The following is an 18,386-nucleotide window of genomic DNA, read 5'->3' as shown; positions in this document are numbered from 1 at the left end:
CGGCAGACGAACTGAGGCGTGGACCCAAAATGCAGACACTAGCAAGGCTGGATCAGTTTGCAGGTTTATTTAAATAATAACAGTCACTTACTGGGTTGTCCAAATAAAGGGCAAGGTATTCCAAACACAGGGGTAAGTCCAACAAAGGCAAGGCAATCCAAAGACAAGGGAGCAATCCAGAAATCCAGGGAAAACAGAACACTAGGCAGAAGACCCAACATATGAGCAGGAAGCAACAAAGACTGAATACAACTGAGGACAATGTATACTGGGACACACACACACACACAGACACAAGCATGCAGTGTAATTAGTCACAGGTGAGACACGAGGAATCAAGGCAGACAGGAAACCAAAGCTACCGTACACAAGAACACCAAACACCAATGAGTAGCCAGATCTGACATGTCTGTCATATCCGGCTGATAGCGTGTAGTTTGATCCTGGCATGATTTTTTTTTTTTATAGACTGAACAACTCTTATAAACAGTAGAATTACAATTTTATCTACCAGGAATGTTCACTTGCAAGCATTGGCCAAAGCAGTGCACTTGAAGAAAATGCTACGTTGTGTTTTAAAAAGTTGAGCCAGGCATGACACAGTGCTGAACATTGTGGTTTTATGTTATATGTCTTCCAGATTTCTTTTTAGATTTACAGATTTATCGATGTATGGTGGTTCGTTCTCAAATTAAGTGTGATACTGCTAAGACTGCATTCTAAATAACTACACTTGTAGTACTTTAGGTGGCACATGCCTGAAACAGATGGTTACTTTTAACTAAATTAAATCTACATCAATCTGTTACCAAAGAAACTTTAACACATATTTGTCCAATAATAATTCCCATCATTAATCAGAAATTGTTTTGAAATCTCAGCATCATTAGGACATTCTTTCAAAATACTTTTCACTTGGCATCTGTTTGAATGTCCTGCAGCAGACATATAAGGAGTTACATGTCATAAATTCTTAATGTGTAGGAGAAACCAGACAGTCACAACACACACACACACACCACAGAGCTCTGTAGGTCTTTACTTAATGAGCTTCAAATGCAGCTCTCCCCTACTGTGCTGAATAGGGAGAGAAAGATGGACGCATTAGAGAGGAGATGAGGGAGGAGGAGAGCAAAAGTGGGAGGGAAGGAGGGAGGGAGAGCTGTAGATAGAGCAGAGGTGTGGATGAAGAAAACGGAAGGAGAAGAGACAAAGTGGGGAGGAGAGGGGGAACATTATGTCTGAAGTGTCTGGATGAATTATCCCCGTATTTATGTTTGATGTTTTTATGTTGTGTTATTGTGAGTGGTTAAAAGGATTCTATGGAATTTGAACTTCTCACGTGAATCTGGATTTGAAAGGGAAAGATACTCTTCAAGAGTTACTGTCATTGCTCTAAAAATACATTTTCACATCTGGCTAAAATCCAGGTCTAAATGCACCACTGTGAATCCTGAATCAATTCTGATTTTAGCCCAAATTAAAGTGTAATTAAGTTAGTCTTTGTATGAATATCCATCCATCCATCGACAACTGCTTATCCTGCATACAGGGTCGCGGGGGGGCTGGAGCCAATCCCAGCTGACATCGGGCGCAAGGCGGGGTACACCCTGGACAGGTCGCCAGTCCATCGCAGGTTGTATGAATATACTGTATGTAAATAATCTTTGTTTCATAAGCTTTGGACTGCTATCTTCTTATGAGCTGGTTAATTATGGTTAAGAGATTAAGTGATGAAGACATAAAGAAGAAGAAGACAGAGAGACAAAATGACTGCAGTTCTTTTTAAAGCAACATTATTTATGCTTCAAAATCATTTGGATGGTACACTGACTCATGCAATAGGGAGAATGACATCTCTGTCATTGCCACTTCAGGCCTGTAGTGCCTGGTATTGCACTGTGTAGCATTGGAACATTGAAACATTTCACGACAATGGTTTACGGCACCATGTCATATACCAACAAGACTCTTCAGAAAGCAAGCTATAAGAAGAAGCAAAGAGTATAGAATGTACTCTAAAATGTAAGTTCTATGGCAGAAGATAGCTCTGTAAGTATGGATATCATGGCAGAGGCTGCGAAGAGACCGTAGAATATGACGGAGGAAGCCAGCAAGAGACAAAGAGAGAGTGACCGAGCAAGAGACTGGACAAGAGTAAATATTGGACTGGCTCTTACTTATTGGCGAGAATTAAAATAGCTGAAAGGAAGCAGCACAGATGTCGAGGTGGCCTTCTTGCTTTTGGACCAAGTAACAACTTATTAGCTGGCTTGCTCTATCTTGTGTTGTTGTGCTTGCTTGATGTTTGGCTGTGTTAGCAAAGTTGTCGAAATCAGCCAGAAGGTTCACAGACAGAGTATTAGCCACTAGCTATAAATCTTGAGTTGACGTTAACAACGTTAACTTACTAGATAACACAGAATTAAATCACAGAATGTATTTGTAACACAAAAGTGGAGAATAACTTTCAAATTTAAAATTGTATAACTCTGGTGAAGCACACCTTGTATAGGACATGTGCAAATAGATGGAAAACATTTAAAGTGGGTAGGTGAAAAAAAACGGAAGCTTATAATGGCCTTGCTTGCAATAATTTTATTTGACTTTTCAAGACCATATGTCATTTTAATAAATAAATGGTTATTAATCTTGTTATAACAGGATAAATAGTTTATTTTTAAAAGAAAACACAAGGTTGTCAAATTATCTTTGGGTAAAATGTTTTGTTTTCTTGAGATGATCCCGTCATTATTTCGTCATTGGGAGAAAATAATTTATTATTTTAAAAATACTAAATAAATACTAAATAGAAAATGTACTTGTTAAATGTTTTTGCTAATTAGCAAAGAAAAATAAAAACTCTATTAATTGATTTATTATTAAGTATTGGGTAAATCACCTCAAAGTAGAAAATAAATAACAATTATGGAGACCCAAAGGGTTTGGTATTTTGGGGTTTGGATAAATTAACAATATATTTATGATCAGTCATTTTAACAGAGACAGGCAAAATGTAAAGTAAATATGAAATTGTGAAATAATCTGATTTACATTTTTTTTAAACTCAACTGAATATTATGAAATGTGACTGACAAATGGCCCACCCACCTCAGTGTGTGTGTGTGTGTGTGTGTGTGTGTGTGTGTGTGTGTGTCACTTTCTTGTCGCCATGATTTTTCTCCACCCCACTCGTCTAGCAGCTGACTATTGTGTGATGCTTTCTGCCTCTTTTTATTTAACTTCCTTTTCCTGAACACTTCAGTTGGTGTGAAAAACACGATGGCGCACCGTGGTAGCCTTGACATGCTCAAACGCTCCTATGGTTAGTATATGTCACTACCTTTGTCTCTCTTCTGTCTTTTCTTTTGCTCCTTACCTTTGTTTTCTCTATCTTCCTTTGGCACTGCATGCACCGACAGACACACGCAAGTATATTTACAACCCCCCTGTCCCATGTTCTCTGTGCTGGTCCTGACTCAAGCTCCAATTACCTGGTGGCCACAGCAGCAGGGCCTTAAATGGGTTGTAGCACCGAACAGGCATGTCTGCAACGGATCACTCAGTGGGAGGGAAGGAAAAAGAGGAGGAGAGAGAGAGGGAGAGGAGAAAGTGTGTGCTGAGCTAGACAGAAAATAAAGAGTGAAAGGGGATGGGAAAGACGGGAGATGATAGACGAGAGAAATGCAAGGCAGAAGAAGAGGAGGAGGTCCTAGAGAAGATTTAGAAGCAGGGCAAAGGAAAAGGAGAAGATGAAATATGCAAGAAATTGCCTGTAGATAATTCAAGAAGAGAAGAAGAAAACAGATGATGAGAAGATTGTTTCGTTAAGTGTACTCAATATTTGATACAATTAAAAGCCATAACATGCAGGCGGTTTGAATGAGGTATATGTACGTTAACATACCGATTGATGTGTGTGAACCTCTTTTTCTCATGTGTCCAATATCTTTTTTCTCTCATCCCGCAGTTCCACATTATTAATCTCTCTGTATTTTCTGTCACATCTTTCCCCTTCTGTATGTTTTTTCCTCCCGTCTTTCGCTCTAATACCTCTTTTCTCGTCTCTTCCCTCTTGTCTCTTTTCAGCTTGTGAGGTGGAAAGGGATAAGAAGAGGAGGAGGAGAAAGAGGGAGCGGGAAAGCAAGCAGAATAAAGGCCAGGAGTGGGTGAGAATGAAAAGGAGCTGTCATTTCCTGCACAGCTTAAGAAATGATCTTACTGAGCACAAGATACAATTTGTGTGATTTATACTACGTAGAAATAAAAGCAAATTTGCATTATTGGTCTATTTTTGCATCCAGAAACAAAAATGCGACATCAAAGGAACAGCATCATGAAAACCTGCTGGATCCATTCAACAGTCTTAATAATAAAAGCGTAGCAATAGATGAAGTCAAAGGCTTCTGTCTTATATGTTTTTCAAATGCCTGCTCAAGAGTTGGCATGGTTAGCACAATTAGAAGTAGAGCAGCTGTCCTGCCTTCATGGATTTTCTGTTGGTTCATTGAGAATTTAGGCATCAAGAATTTTATTAGTTTTGGCATCACAAAACAGCTGTCTTTGTTCTCACAACATGAAAGGTAAATAAGTCATATTTTTACTGCCCTCCTCCCCACCCCGACCCTCCATTAAGCATTAATAAGCTGTATATTAACACACTATAATGTAATCCTCCTCTGAAGAATCTGTTACTACTGCATTAACACTCAATGAATGATTAAAAATGCTCAATAATATGTGTATTTATATATATTCAAATAGGATTAAACACATAATAACACAATTTTTAAATAAATAAAATATATTAACTGTTCATGCGCATGTAGAAATATTCACAAGCCAGTTTAAAGCAGTTTTAATGTTGAGCTTCAACGTTCATTTCAGTTTAAAGTTCTTAACTCTGGTTGTAGGGGGGGGGTTTGTAGAGCTTTCAGCCACATCTCATGGCCTTCATCAGCCGATGGAATTTGCTCAGTTGTCATGAAAAGTGGGAAAAAATATATTATATATAAAACTGATTTATTTATATAACACTTTTATTTATAAATGGTAGCCTATTAGAATAAGAAATAAGAAATTTAATAAAAATTCCATACTTCATGTTCCATATCAATGTAAACTATGAAGGCATATTTTATATGATTACAACATATTATCAGTTATTCATAATATGTTACACATGCCTCTGTTTTAGTTTTTGACAAATAGTGCATACATTCCTATATCTCCTTATTACTTTACTACATTACAGTCTGTTCTAAAACATTTAAATTGATATACACTCCTTATAAATATGAAACCGCCTTTATTTTACAACAGAAACTTCTCCTGTCTGGACACAGTCTCTTTGAGTTTGCTCAAAATGTACTATTTATCATGTCAGAGTTATTTCATTTATTAGCAATTACAGATTATCTGACATTTCAACTGAGTCCAGGTTTTTCCAGAGACCATCATACCTTTATCAAAATCAGACCATTGGCGTGTACGATGCCATCTGAAAACATTTTAGCTTAAATTAGAGTAATGCCCCACAACACTAAAGAGTTATCAAAATAAGATATATTCTTAGCTGTCAGACTCACAACTTTCTAGTATCCACTAACGGGAGGTTGAAAGATCCAGGAACTCATTATTCACTGTTAAGTAAATTGTTGCAGCATCTAGAGTCTCTTTGAGTACTTTGTATTTAACATTTTAGGTTTTACTGTGTGCCATCTCTTCTAAACTGAGGATTGATAATGTTGTGGTGATTTGTCATGTCTTTTATTGTTTTTTATCCTTTAGATTGTGTGTTTATTCTAAATCCTGTCTCCAAACCAAATTTACATGGGCAATAAAGTGGAGAATTTACTCGATAGCCTTAATAGAAACTCACATAACACATAACAATAGTGAGAGAAGTCTTCAGTAAAACATTAAGCCACAAGGAATATGTACTTCATCATAAGTAAAAGTCCTGCATTAAAAAAAAAATTAACAACAGTACAAAACAATCACCAGCAGAGCTTCCTTTTATAGTGTTACTCATATTTATGTACGCTGCATTGTGTTATTGTAGTCGGTCAAAGTGGAACTTTCATAAATGTATATGTACTCCAGTGAAGTACCTCAAAATTGTGCAACAGTACAACATTAGCTAATATATCTTGCTCTTATGTGTTTTTATGTAAAAAAAATGTCATGTGTGTGATTTACACACAGTATTAACATAATGCAATACATGGCTTGTCTGCTTCACATGAAATTGTACTAGAATAAATTCTCAAGAGTTAATAAATGTGTTCATTATCAAATAAAACAATGAACAGCAACAGAAATTATAATAAAGTTATTGAATTACACTGACAAAAATAATGAATAGCCCCAGTTTGATTGCTTTACACATGTCTGTGAAGAAATTGACATTTTAAATTGGTGGATATTTTATAGGGTGATTCAGTATTTTTAGAGTCAATATATTTAGTTTTGAGTGCTTTTAGGCCAATAAATAAAAGATTAATTATTTCCCCACCTCGGTTTTATTCCTGGTTGTGTGGGAAAGGCTTTGAGACAGCATTTAGCTGCTATAAGCAGTATTTTACTTTAACAGTAAATCAAATGACTACATTAATGAAAAGGGGGGTCGCTCGTAGTGATGGACCCACACAGAATTATACCCCAACTCTGCAGTTCCCTGAGCTCTATGGGGCATTTTTGCATCTTGCAGATGATTGTTTTGGAGTTTTTTGGCCAGCAACTTTACTGTTTTAGTTCACTCTCACAGTTTTGTCAGTGTCGTTTTCATCAGCAGCAGGCAGCTTGTTGTAGCGGGGGGGAAAAACATCCAAAATACCCCAAAGAGCGAGGGACCATTGCATTGACATTCATCAGGTGACCAGAAACAATTGCTAACAGGGTCCCTATTTCAACTTAAAAGGTGATCACATTTGTGTTTGCAGCTTGTTCACGCTGTCCCTTAGAGGCCGAAAAGTTAGTGCAGGTTAAAAAAAAAAGTTCTGTCTGTCTTTGCACTTCATCATTTTATGCCCCTGTGCTAGACAACATTGTGACTATACTGCAGATACTGAAGCAGCACCAAACAAAACGAAAGAGCTACTTCCTAATATTAAGCTGTAGCCCCTTTTGCTCAATCGACCGTTTTACCAAAGTCCCAGTGTAACTTACTGTGTGTCTGTGGTTAATTGGTTTAAATACAGCAAAGAAATTCAGCGAGGGATTGTAGCTTTTCCCTGGATGTTTGTCGTGAAAACAAAAGGGTGCGATCGCAGTTTACTATACCTTGTTGCAATCATTCCAGAAAAACTTATAGGTAATGCTGCTTTATCATTAAGTCATCCAAGAGCCGTACACGTGGCAGGTAACTCATTCACTGGACAGTTTTGGTGACCTGTCATCCTGCGCCATCAGCAGTACACAAACTTGCAGAAGGAAATTTGTACTAAGTATGCATTATTTATCTTCTCTTGTGGACTCTCAGCAGAAAAACGCATGTGTACATTTTCTCCTTTCTTCTCTCTGTGTTCTCACCCACTGCTGAACCAGTGTTAATGTGTGTGTATGTGTGTTTTTCCATGTCTCCATATTTTCAGCATGAATCTCTTGTGTTCTTCTTTAGCACATGTGGGCGGGTGTCTGTCTGTGCGTGTCTGTGTCTGTGTCTGTGTGTCTGTGTGTGTGTGTGGGGGGGGGCTGTTTGGTTGTGTGTCCCACATTCTGCATCACCATTCATCTCAATTTAACAGCGCTCAATGTGTGACTCGCTGCAGTATGTGTGTGTGTGTGTGTATGCGGCCATCAGAGCCTGTAGATGTATAAATCATTGGTCAAGATTACGGCTGTTTTATTATTCATGATGCAGGCCTTTTATTGCCAGCGATATTTATCTCTCCGCTATCTCCCATGACCTGCAAGAGAAAGAGGGAGGAGGGAAAAGTCAGCGTGTTCCTGCGTTTGGAGGGGGTGGGAGGCTTTAGCTGAGCTGTACATAAATAAATTTGTTAAGTGGGCGGGTGTGGTTGAGTATTTGTGTGTGAGCGTGTGTGGGTTTTTTTTTTTTGTGTGTGTGTAAGTGTTACCTTCGATTCTCCCACCATGAGGCCCAGAAACCACATGCAGCAGTCCTGCTTAACACATTTTGCTGTTCCCTCTCTTTCTCTTTTCTTCCTCTTTTCTTCCTCTTCACATGTGCATCTTCTGTTTCTTCCTTTTTGACATTTCTGATTCCCTCTGTCCTTACAAAAAGTTGGGTTTTGGGATTAATTCATTAAGAGAGCATATGTGTTTCCCATGAGGTAAGTGAAAGCGCACTGTGTAATTTGCCTTCACTCACACCTGCGTAATCCTTTTATCACATGATCATATTGATCGCCTTTACACTGAAACATTGAAAGGGTCCAAATAAAATTCGACTTTATTCCGATGTTGTTGATGACAGATTGATGTTTTACTATCATTAGGCATTTGACCAATTATTTTAGTCCCACTAGCAGGATCACTGCATTGTGAATAGTTGCTCATTCTGTTGCTCAGTCCATTCAGATCACTTCCTGCCTCCAGGGGCTGAAGGTGGGAGTTTTTCATGAACAGATATGATCTGACCTCCAATGATTGCCGGACTAGGTTGAACAAAGAACTATTGTGGGACAAGACTCTCAATATTAGACAGTTCTGCAAAACCCTGGGTCATGTTCAATGAAATGTTCTGCAATATGCATGACAACTATGGAAAGGTTCAAGATAGAGAACAATCGTGCGAATGGCAAATAACACATTGTGAAGGTGTTGTTAAGAGTTAGGCACCTAAACACTTAGCTAAAGTTAAGGAAAGATCATTGTAAGGGTTAATAAATAAGTAGATGTTATTTGCACCGCGAGCTGATCCCGGATAAGCGGATGAAGATGGATGGATGGATGTTATTTGCATATCTTTGACAGGACCAGAACACCAGTCTTCTGCATGAAAGTTAGTTGTGTATGTAGCATAACCCATGGGCTGCCTGACCTCCACACTCTACATGCTTTTCACCTCACTAAACATAGGAAACACTACTTCCCAAATTGCGTCATGCTATGGTGCCGAATTTGCCATTCTGGCAGAAAATATTTTTACACATCTCATAATAACATTTCAAACTTCTAACATTGTGTTTTGTTGGCGCTGCTCCCCGCTGCTGTAAGCTCGCACACTCACACTCTTTGGCATCCGACTCAAAACAACCACTTTTCGTTTGCGGTAACTACGGTAACGTCTGTTTCTGTCACTCATTTGTGAGAACGATTAATGGGGTGAACACGTATTCAATCCTTTTTGGTAACTGAAATGGACCAGTGTGAGTTTTATCATGTAATTTTCTCTCTTTACAAAGACGAGTGTAGCTGTATGAGAGTCCTACCTGAAGAGAGGCTGTGAAGTCTTCATGTTACGCGATACGAGAACCACGTACAACATTATTTATCAAATTGGGTCGGGCTTAATGCATTTAGCACGAGGATACACATGTGACAACATCAAAATAAGCTGTCTATACAGTATGGAAATGAGATTAATTGGATTTTAATTACAGAAAGTATAAAACATATTACATGTGTCCATTAAAAGTAAAAACAACAACAATAAAATGTTAGGGAAATTACTTATTCTATTTTCTATTCTTTGATTTAGGGTTGCTGGAAAAACATTAAATAAATTTGTTGACTTTTGTTGCTGTTTCATCACCATTTATAGCTATACAATGGGTTTATAATCAAATAGTTTACTATAGCACAACATTGTTTACAAGAGTACAAAGTTCTTCATACATAGCCTCTTAATTTTGCACCACCCAATCCATTTAACTTTAAAATGTACAAAAATATTTTCCAGGGGTTGCATGCCTCCGGTCACCCCGAGAGGGTCCGAGGCCCACCCGCCATAGTCTCTTAAAATCCTGTGGGAAACACTGCACTGGATGCATGAGCTGTCTCACTCACAGCTCTGTTTTCTGGTCTGCTGCTGTATGTTTATGCACACGGTCTATTTTTGCCAGACCAGCATGTATCTTTGAAGAGTGACGGTCACTTGTGATTATATACTAATCCCTATATTTGACATGAAATTAGTATTTAACAATGAATTTAAGGAGGAGTATGGGGTGGCGGAAGGAGCCAGGGCAGCAAATAATAAGTGTATCAGCAAAGTAATAGTGACTCAGGTTACAACAGACCTTTTTCCCAGCAGACATTTTATCATAGTAGGAAAAACATAAGGTGTTAGTAACGGTGTCTCTGTTTTATTCAAGTGCCCCCATGAGCCATGATGGTGTGATAGCCAGCATGAACAATACCAGGACCCTGAAACTGAAGCAACTAAATGGAATTTAGCCATCATTCATTTTATTATTTACACCTGTGCTTTTCCTACTGTTACATGAAAAAACGTACTCTGGGAAAAAGTCCTATAGCTGCGCTGCACACCTGCCTGGATATGATTGGATGATACTAGTCAGCAATAGCCACAGTTTGCTATGGTTTCCGTGTTGAACGACATGTTCCCTCAAAATGGTGTGCAAAGGGTTTTGAGGTATCTTTCCTCTCGTTTGGTGGGCGTGTCAGAGGTCTTATCCAATCAGCAGCGACGTGTATTTAAACCAGTCAAATTAAACAGTTATGTGCAGTGCGTACACAACACAAGGGTGTTCAAGGTACCATGTTTCCGTTTAAATAAATGTTTTGTCGGGGCTCAACTTGGCTCTGGGAACAAGCCAGCAATTTTGTGAGGCATGAATGAAACAACCGATGCCAGTCAGCCAACGCAAGCTCACTTTCAGTGCTCTGTCTGGTCAAATCACATGTGATGTCACATTTCTGATGTGGCTAATAAATAATAATTATCACAGACTATAAACTAGGCCAGTGACGCTACAGTTTTTAGTCTGTTGGGGAAGAAACAAGCTAGAGTAATAACACAGTGCAGCAGTGCTTCTATTGACAAAGTTGAACTCTGACCTGCAAATCCTAACTGTCTGGATACTGCTGCGTAACAGGGGAACCATTGCCGGCGTTCAGGCCTTAGGAAATGGGAAACGGGGTGAATATTCATGTACAGAAAATGTGACAGTGCCTTAACGCTATGCTTTATTTCCTGTTTGTGTACTTTCCCACCAATATCTGTGAAGTGGGAGATGGAATTCTGCAATATTTTTATATTCTTTATGATGAAATAAACATTATTCAGGACATTTACACTTTTACACTACGTCACATTCACCCATTAAAAGAAATTAACATTCGCACAAGGAGCACACAGGGAGCAATTTGAGGTTCAGTATCTTGCCCAAGGACACTGCGACACGCAGAGTGGAGGAGCCGGGGGACAGAACTTCCGATTAGTGGGCTACCTGCTCTACCTCCTGAGCCACATAAAATGTCAGCAAAACAATACTGGAAAGCGTGACTGCTGAAAATAAACTGCTTGAAGATGTGCTGCTCTTCCCATGGACACTGCGACAGAGACGTAACAGAGCCGTGGTGCAACTGGAATGCTACACAGCTGCTTCTAGTGGACATGAGGGGTGACGATGCTGTGTTTTTCTTATAAGTTGATTGATACACAAATAAATAATGTCAACTGCCTCTGGGCTCTCTTTAATGTTTTTCTCTTGGGTTATATTTGCTTTTTGATTCATTTTAAGTGCAACCAGAATTTAAGTAATTATTAATAAAGATCCAAGACCTCATTCTGCCTTACAGGCGTTCGCTTGCATCTTCCTCTGGGTATTCAAACTATCACTGCAAAATTCAACTCGCATGGATTCTGCTGGGTGTTTATTTCATGTAGCAAGGCCATTTTAACTAAGTGGTCCCTGAGATACTGTAGCCACCTCTCTCTCTATCTCTATCACACACACAGTCATGTGGAACTAAAGAGGAGCATGTGTCGCAGGTCAGCCTCTCTTTCACCTCACAGGTGGCAATCACAGCTGTTCACACACACACACACACACACACTCATCTGTTCTGCAGGATGGAGCCCCCTGGTGAAGCACTGACACAGTGGCTGAGTTTTCACAATGTTTTACTGGCTGTCCTATTTTTAGATTTAGACTTTTTAATATTTGCACTTTTCAACAACTCAACCCGAATTTGACATTTACTTCGTTCAAAACTGTCTGTTGTGTTTTCCTTGATGCTTGAATTTTGAATTATTTGTCTACCTGTCCAGAAAAAGTGGCTGATAAGTGTGATGTGTTCTGCACAAAACCACGGGCTGGATTTCAGCAACTCTGCAGACTCAAAGTACAATACATCACTTCAACATTGGCAAGATTACAGTAAAACCAAGCAGTACAGTATACCAGTCTAACTGTGGATATTGCTGTCACCTCCGTCTGTCTTTCTCCCCCTCTCTCCACATAATACAACACAATGAACTTTAATAAAGAAAATATTCCGTTGCTTTGTGCGTCTGGACCTCCAATAATGAAAAATATTGATTTGAAATATCTTTAAGTCGATATTACTCTCTGTCATCAGGGAGCAAGGATGGAAGAGAGCTCAGAATCAAGTTGCCATTCTGAGGCTTACAGCACCATCTAGTGGCTGACCATGTTATTTTCTTTTTGTTAATGTTGAATGTGTGCATAAATCACACATTATTTTGTGTGAATCAAAATCCTCTGCTTGAATGTAAACAGATTTCCTCAGTAGTGAGATCTAAAAGCATCAGTCATCTGAAAAACATATGGTTCTTCATCTAAATGTTTTATTTATTGAAAGGCAATATATTTTTTATTGGCTCGATTCCCAGGAAGAGAGACTTTTTTAGCAAGTAATGAGCTGAAAAAGTACTTAATTTTCAGTGCAGAAATTATCCTGTCCATTGAATCTGATCACTGAGGTTAAGTAAAAGGTGCTGTAGCAACGGCTGTTAAAGAAGAGGAGACATTCATCTCACACAGAGGATGACAAGTGGTTTCTTTATATAAAAAAATGCATTATTAAATAGTTATAAAAGTGGGCATGATCACAAGCTTTTGCTACAATTCACTGTCACGTGGCTGCTGTTACTTTTAGGCCCTGAGCAGCAGTAACGCATGTCACAGCTTCCTGTAGAAAGCATAATGCTGTCAGTGCAATAATTTACTGTAATATAGCAGTGTTGAATATCACTGACAGTAATCACGCTCAGTCATCAGATCACTGGAAACATCAGCAGTAAAATGACTAGAGACATTCAAACAAGATAATTTGCAGTATATTATTCACATCTGAAAATCAACTGCTGTGTTGGGGACTGTAGGAAAAATACTGAGATGGGGAGGGGGGCCAATGCTGATGTTTTATTTTTTATAAAGCAAGGCCCCACTTTACCATTATTAACTTTTTTTATTGGAAACAAAATGCAACCTTCTCCCACTAAGGTCTCAAAATAATATTAAGTGGGTACAATCTGTTTCACTGCAGTGGAAACCTGTCTGTCTGGGTCAAACTGATCACTATAATCGGGTGATAATTATAACCACAATAATAACCACATTGTTTTTCTTTTTCTTTATTTCACATGCAGATTAACATCTAATTGAGGTGTATATTTATTACATTAATTTAAAGTAATGAACTACTACAGTACTGTAATGTGCTGTTTACAAATAAGTAAGGGCAGTAGTGATTCTGTCTCAAGCTATTTGATCCATGTAAGTGGTGAAACACTGTCACCATGATCACTGTAACATAAAACACTTGTTGTTAGCCTTCTCGTATCTTAGTATTGTTCCATGAGTGTGATGATCTTCTCAAAAGTGCATGTATACAAATCAATTTTAAAACCATTTCAAGCCAACAGGGTTAAAAGTTCCAATGGCCCAAATGTTTCAAGAGTGGTGGGAAGGGTGGTAAAAGGTGGGTGAGACTTAAGTGTGTAAGTGTAGGTCTACTGTAAGTGTAGGTGCAATGTCAGCATAGTGATGATGAGCTCTGGCTGTATTTATGGAGGATGTGGTTTTACAAAAAAAAATTAAGCTGTTTGTTACTAACCCAGCAGCTGCAGTTTCACTCACCATCCTACCCTTTCCTTTAAAGTTAGGCTATGTAACTTGAAAAGTTTAATTCAGAAGCAATTACACAGCCTTTTTCAGTTAGTCTGGTAGGTCACAGTTTCAAGTTACATAGGAACTAACGTTCTAGTCACTCAGTAAAATTTTTTAAGTTACATTTAGATTTACTCATTTGGCAGATGCTCTTATCCAAAGCAACTTACAACTGAGGAACAACATACAAGCATCAATACAGTAAGAAATCTACAAGTTACAGTAGAGACTAGTAAGAGCAGCAATAATTGGTAGTAAGAGCTATTAGCGTGTACGGCATCAGTGGGGTAATAGGGAAAGTAGTAAGTGTTAACTAATAGTGCAATCAATACAAGATAACTGTAAGGGGATAGAAGAAGAAGAAGAAGAAGAAGAAGAAGAGCACCGGAAGTGCATTAGAGGTTAGGGGTTAGAGGCATTCTATAAGACCAAGTGTTCTTGAAAGAGATGAATTTTCAAGAGCTTCTTGAAGTTAGAGCGGGACACCCCTGCTCTGAAGGCATGTGGTAGTTTGTTTCATCATTGTGGTGTTACAGAGAACAGCCGGGACTGAGATTGCTTTGTGTGTAGGGATGGAAGAGCCAGGCAGCGATTATTGGAGGAGCGCAGTGACCAAGAAGGAACATAGGCTTGTATTATGGAGTTTAGGTAGATGGGTGCAGACCCAGTAGTCACTCTGTATGCAAGTTTTAGTAACTTTGAGTGAGTTACACTTAAATTTCATTGGGTAGTATACTTTTAAAATTGTAAAACATGTTAAATAATAAACATAAATATATACGATATAAATTCTAGACTATTAAGAAAAGAAATAAAGATAACTTAGTCTATGCGTCAATATACATTATGAATTATTAATAATAATAATAATAATAATAATAACAATAATAATGATGATAATATAATGTAATGTACAATAATGAATAATGTGGTCCAATCAATGAATGGATGCAAACAAAAGTGTCATAGGAAAATGGGGATAAACAATGAATTGTGTTAGCCTAACTGCTAAAAAATATATGCATGTTGATAAGTAAAAATGTAGTTTTTATACATTTTAGAAAATGCCAGTCCTCCCATTCATTTGAAAGGGGGTATGTGTTTAGGCTGCGGCGGTGGGGAGAAAAGTTGAAACAGAGTTAACTTTTGGAGAAACGCAAAACAACGTTACACTGCGGTGGCCAATCAGATAATCTGGGGTTAACACTGCATCTACAACAGCCACAGACAGAGACAGAGAGATAATAGTGAATTTCAGAAAGAGCCCAGTCCCACCCAACCCCATCACGCTGTGTGACTCCCGAACAACACTGTTGCGTCTTTCTGCCTCCTGGGCACCATCATCATGTCCTCAATGGGAGCTACTTCCTGTCACAGCTGAGGAAGTTTAACCTTCCAAAGACAATGATGGCGCACTTCTACACCACCAACACTAAGTACATCCTTACATTCTCCATCACCATCTGGTAAGCTACTGCCACTGCCAAGGACAAGGGCAGACCGCAGCATATCATTCGCTCCGCCTCTAGGATCCTGAGGCATGCAGGAAAGATTGTGGCCGACCTTCCCACCCCAGACACAAACTTATGGCACATGAACAGTTGTGCCATCAACAAGGCCCAGGACCCAGAACCACTGTCATACCTACCGCACCCACTACAACTCAGCACACTTGACTCATTATTTAACCTTAATGCACACATTGTAAGTACTCTTATAGTTCATACCATGAAATTTTTCACATCTCCTGTTGAATAATTTGCACATTCCTGCACAAAACTGTTCAGCTCTTTGATTTAAATAACAGTCATAATGTAATTTTTATGTAATATTTTTTTAATATCTTATCGTCAATTTTCTGTTTAATATTTATGCTGATTTGCAGTACTTGCTTTAACTTTCTTTAACCTACTTGCTATGCAGTTTACAGCATAAATATTTGGACTAAAATATGCCCTCAGACTACAATCATCCTCATATCATGTCATATTTGTGGAAACATTTACACCTTTATTATTTGGCATCAAACATATTTTGACAGTGATTCCTTCCCTTTCAATAGCAAATAATTACAATTCCATGAAAAACATGGACTGAAGCTGTTTTTTAATGGTAATATAGGATTGTGAACTGTAGATTGACTTTTCAGTAGAGTATGAAAAACAATATACATAACTCAGTGTGAAAAGTATATAATTTTCTGTTTTGTACTGTGTATGGTGGGTTCAAACCCCGGTTTACCCGGCCTTTCTGTGCGGAAGCTCCAGCTTCCTCCCACCGTCCAAAGACGGTGTACGCAGGATAAGCGGTTGACGATGGATAGATGGTGATGATCACGTCACATGACAATATATAAAGAAACCAATAACCACGTCAGATACCACCCTGATGAAGGAAAGATGGCAGAAAACATTTGGGCAATAACGCATGTCGTGTTAGAGAAGAGCTGAGTGAGGGGTTTCATTTTCATGGACTTGCACATGCAGGTTTTGTAGGTAGTTTCCATAAATGAGGCGAAAAAATTGTACAGTTTTTACAGGATGATTGCTTTACAACTAGTGCTGGGCAACAATTAAAATTTTTAATCGCGATTAATCGCATTGTTACGTGCAAAATTGAATAATGAATTCTAAAGCAGTGTATTGCGCATTTGTAGGTAATTTAAATATACTGCTATATACAGAAAAGTGTAATAACATGTGGTTTGCAAACACTTTAAACAAATAATGTGCTTTTTACCAGCAGTATTCCATTTAGCAGCAATAAAATATTATCTAAACTTATACCTACCTGTAGCGTTCGTCATATGTGCATGTGTTCACTCGCAAGAACTTTACTTGGTTAAAAACTTGAAATGAGTTACAAGTCGTGGTGGATATTTTACAAGCAACATTGAACACAGGGTGCAGATGTTGGTTTCGGCTGAGTTGTTTGATAGGCTGCGTCATTAACAAGCAAGCGGCTCACCTGCTGCCTACTGCTGATAAAGGATTGCGGGTGGAAAAATATGGATGAGTGATTTGTAGGCTGATCAACCCCCGCCCCTCCTGTGACCCATGTTTTGACTGTATGTGTAGGCTACCCACAGCCAGTGAGCAACGGACTTTCAAAATATAATAAAACGCGGTATTGAAGCGTTAACATGCCCAGCCGTATTTACAACATAAAGTGCCTTTTATTTTGTTACTATCATAACATCTTATTCCATTTCCATCATTTAAACTGCTTCATTTTAACTTCACATTTGCTTACTTCGCGGTGCATATTGTCTCAACAAAGGCCTCTGTCCACCTATCATTCTTCCTTGTCAAAACAAATACAGAATGACTCCAGAGGGGGAGGAGGGAAAACATTTTCTGCACAACAGAACGAGGTTTATATGAAACATTTTTTATTTTATTACCACAAGATGCTACAGTAGCATCTGTACAGAATTAATGACCATCTCTGGCAGCAGAGCAGCTCAGAATTAATTCCATATAAGATGGTGTCACTTGTCTTCCATTTGTAATTAAAGTTGACAAATTGGTTGCTTCTTGTTTGCTTTGTAAGCTGTGAAGAAAAACAAGAACTTACATAAGTGTGACTAATTCAAGTGGTTTCATGTCAGGCGGATGTTTCTCACAATCTTGTTTTGGTTTACCATCGTTAAAAACATGGGTATTGATATCATCTCACCTTTACACATTCACAAGGTTGAAAAATCACTTCTGTTAACATTTAGAATGGACATCTTGACTTTTGATTCTATATATTAAGTAATACACACACTTTGGATTTGAGTTTGTCTCTCCCTTCTGTACTTCGGTACTGTCCTTTAGTATCCTTTGGGCTCTGCGTAAGCACCTCACCTCACCGATACCACTGATGCTCGGGAGATGGGTACCAATGATCTTCTGAGCAGTTTCACCCGCTGCTGAGCCCTCCGGTCCTGGGCTGTGCACATCCCATGCCAGTTTGTGATGTTTTCAGTCAGGAAACAGAAAACAGAAAATATGTTTTCAGTGTGTGTAGGAGTGTGTGCAAGCTCCATCTCAAGGCTGTGCTGTGGGTAACAGCAATATGTCTTTATGCTCTCTTTTTCACTGTCTACTTCATCTGTCTGTTCTCTTATTTCTCTCTCATTCTATGTAGCTCTCATTATCTCTCTTCTTTTCTTCTGTTCCTTATTGGGTTTGTGAGTCTCTGTCACACAGTTTCTCTTAAAACATGTCAGATTTTTTTTTTTACTTTTTTACATCACAGAATTGGTACATGGAGGCTAAATCTGAAGGTCTAGGTAAAACAGTTGTTAACCTACCAGAAGGCTGTTTGTTA

The sequence above is a fragment of the Micropterus salmoides genome, unplaced genomic scaffold, assembly GCF_014851395.1.
Source record: "Micropterus salmoides isolate LMB-PRFRI ecotype aquatic unplaced genomic scaffold, ASM1485139v1 Ms_hic_scaffold_8, whole genome shotgun sequence".
NCBI classification, from domain to species: Eukaryota; Metazoa; Chordata; class Actinopteri; order Centrarchiformes; family Centrarchidae; genus Micropterus; species Micropterus salmoides.
This window is presented reverse-complemented; position numbering follows the sequence as displayed.